This window comes from Octopus bimaculoides, chromosome 4 (assembly GCF_001194135.2).
Source record: "Octopus bimaculoides isolate UCB-OBI-ISO-001 chromosome 4, ASM119413v2, whole genome shotgun sequence".
NCBI lineage: Eukaryota > Metazoa > Mollusca > Cephalopoda > Octopoda > Octopodidae > Octopus > Octopus bimaculoides.
In genome coordinates this window covers 139,643,004-139,646,519 of record NC_068984.1, presented here as the reverse complement: position 1 = coordinate 139,646,519, position 3,516 = coordinate 139,643,004, and the positions used below count along the sequence as shown (strand labels likewise).

Genomic DNA, 3,516 nt, shown 5'->3' with positions numbered 1-3,516 from the left:
ATATATATATATATAAGTGTAAAGGTGATTTAAAAAAAATTAATGTTATGAAATCTGTTATGAGGAACTTATTAACCTTTTGTGGGAAAAAGGTTTTTTCTAGTGTGAGCGCTTTCGTTAAACCTTTATATGTATATATAATTTTTTGTATGTATGTATTTACGCTCGCTTATATGCTTGTATCTGTTTCGGATTAGTGGCTCTCGAAGCGCATGTAAACCTATAATTAACCCCACCCAATATTTGCATGGGATAATTGCCATGCAAATATTGGATTGCAAACTTCCTTTGGATAGAAAATGTCAAAACCTGCCCATGGGACACGAACCCACCTATCCCATTATTTACGTGCTGCTATTTATAGCGTCACGTATGCTTGGAGATCGATTATTTGCAAAGACAAACATTTCACCTTCTCTCAAAAATTTGTAAAATTCTTATCACCTCAACAACACACACGCACGCACACACAGATACATAGAGAGAAATATGCTTATACACACATAGGCACACACCACACACACGCACTTTGTAATCGATCTAATTCATACATTCATTTATGACATGAATAATCAACATTTAAAAAAAAATGAATTGATCTAGTATTTTGGAATCACTCGACCCAATTTCAGTGATCTATTATAATAATACCACAAACTATTATTTTCGTTTTGGAGCAGACATGATATACTGAAGTGTGATCATACTATGATGTATGTAGCCACATAGAGTCTTGCATATGGAACATTTGTGCCAGTTTCAATAGAACTGAGAGACAATACACTGTTCATATTTCCTATTTATTTCACCAAACCATGGAAATTCTCGATATCAATATTTCGAATCTGATAAAGAATCACACGGTAATTATAAAACAACTACGCTTGTTTTATTCACATCAGTAAGCTGTACATATTCCTAACTACATGTGTACGACAAGTCTGGATCCGCCATTAATTCTTAAGTCTCTTGGTTGCGAACAATGCTGCTAAATGTATAAATTCTTGTTTCCAGCTATTAATCAGAAGTCGACTATTAGTTGTCTTCTTTTGTAATCGATACACTAAGTGCCACTCTAGTGTGATGATCGATTAAGTCGACTCCCCGCCTCAAACATCATATGTGGCCTTTTGCCAAGTAAGATAGAAAGCAACATTAAATCGGTTGAATAAAATCTTGGCATGTAATTTAATCGGACACACTAAAACGAAATGTTGTATCCAAAATTTAATAACATATCTAGCTAAGTATTTATTCATCTAGAGAGCCAGGTGTCACTCTAAAAAATTCTCATTCTATCAATCAATCAATCCATTTGTTTGTCTATCTATCTATCTATCTATCTATCTATCTATCTATCTATCTATCTATCTATCTATCTATCGCTGTCTGTCTGTCTGTCTGTCTGTCTGTCTGTCTGTCTGTCTGTCTGTTTATCTATTCGTCTATCTGTCTGTCTGACGGTCCACATATTTATCTATCTATCTATCTAACTATCTATCTATCTATCTATCTATCTATCTATCTATCTATCTATCTATCTACCTGCCTGTCTGTCTGTCTGTCTGTCTATGGATCTATGTATGTCTATAGATAATGAAATTCGATTGTTTTGGCAACCTTCGGAATTATTTATGGTTGTATGTGCGTTTTACGAGATAAACTATAATATAATAAACCTTGTAGAGAGTGAGGAATAACCGTTTTGGAATTAGCTTATCACGTGATGCAAATTTAAAACTAAAAATACTAGTATTCAAACACTGGGTATTGCAAAACGCTTCTATATATGGTGCTCCGAGTTTCAGGCGTGAAGCTGAACCTCTTCCATTGGCAATTGATACTCGGAGTACCAACGAATTTTGAATCAAATTGTTCTGATCTATACATGTAACCCCTAATAAATGTGAGAAAGTTGTGGCGAAAGAGTACAGCAGGGTTCGCCCCCGCCCTGCTTTAGGTATTTTCGTGGAGCTCGATAAACACTCACAAAGCACGGGCTGGGAATAGAAACCGGAATCCCACGACTGCGAGTCCGCTGCTAGAACCACTGGGCCATTGCACCTCCACACAGCTATATAGACAACAAAATAAAGTACTAAGAGCATACGTGTGTTGAAAGCAGCGGGACAAATAGTAAATAACTTTTACAATGTGTAGTGAAAACGGGTAACTTAGAAATGGTTAGTACTTACTTTATGAGGTAATTCTACGTGAAACATCTCTTGAAATTTCAAAACCTTGAGAAGATGAGAAGAAAAAAATACTATTAGATAACGAGAAATGCATTTACATTATATCATTATAATGTGTGTGTGTGTGTGTGTGTGTGTGTGTGAATAAATTTCATTTATTGCATAACCGATTCATGCATCTTTACATGCATACATACATATATATATACACATAGTATGGCTGTGTAGTAAGACGTTTGCTTCTCAACTACATTAGGAGTTGTCTGTCACTTGAGCCTCGGGCTAACTAATGCCCTGGAAGCGGATTTGGGAAATGGAAACTGAAAGAAGTCCATCGTATGTATATATATATATATATATATATATATATATATATATATATATGTTGGCAGAATGAGATAAAAATCCAACGCTGTAAATAGTTTGCAGAACATTTATAAAGAACATTTACATACATACATATATATATAGTGCCAGGTTTTAAAATAATATCCTGGGGCAATTCGTTCGACTTAAATTTCTTGAGGTGGTGCTCTGGCATGGTTGCAGTCCGATTACTGCAAAAGTAAAACATTAAAGATAAAGGATATCTATCTATCTATCTATCTATCTATGTATCTATCTATCTATGTATCTATCTATCTATCTAGCTACCTAGTTATCTACCTGTCTGTCTGTCTGGCTGGCTGTCTGTCAACCGTTTACATGTTTTTACCATGCAACTATGGTTATACCGGATAATGACCGTGAATATGTACCCATTCCACAGCGCTCGTATGTGGTTGAGCATTCTGCGTGTTTTAATTTCAAATCGCCACTGTTGTATGTGCTTTTTTCCCTTGCATATCTTCGGTATTCGAGTGAGTTCCACACCGCCGCTCCCGTCCGTATTTCATGATGGTATGTTGGTTTATCTTATGTTGTATAGAAGACTGTTCAATTTCTTTTCTTGAAGACATCCATATCAACATTCTGTGATCTTCTTAATTCTTTTGACAAAAGATTGAAGAGCTGAGTACCTATGAATCCAAACTTATTGAAGTACATTGTCTCCACCTTTATATGGAATGGACGGTATCTTTGGAATCTGGGCATAAGGACGAGTAGTATGGGATAAATATGTGATGATTAGAATTTTTGTTAGGGTGTGTAAAGAGGGAAAGAACCTGATTATAATTCTTAATCTCCAATTTTGATGAAATTTAAATCATAAGTATTCCAGTTCATTAGGGAAAATATAAAAGAAAAGTCTAATTCTTGAATTACGTGTAACACGGGCAACGCCAGATATCTCTGCTAGTATATATATATATATATATAT

General features: G+C 35.0%; 1 protein-coding gene across 5 annotated transcripts in view; it reads right to left on the bottom strand.

The window, feature by feature from the left end:
• The window catches only part of LOC106872763 (FMRFamide receptor), a 285,188-nt gene that overhangs the window by 61,662 nt on the left and 220,010 nt on the right, over positions 1-3,516 (bottom strand). For all 5 annotated transcript variants that reach the window (XM_014919858.2, XM_052967526.1, XM_052967527.1 and 2 more), the window contains one exon: positions 2,196-2,240. The gene's annotated coding sequence lies outside the window, so the exon portion shown is untranslated. The remainder of the gene's footprint in view (positions 1-2,195; positions 2,241-3,516) is intronic.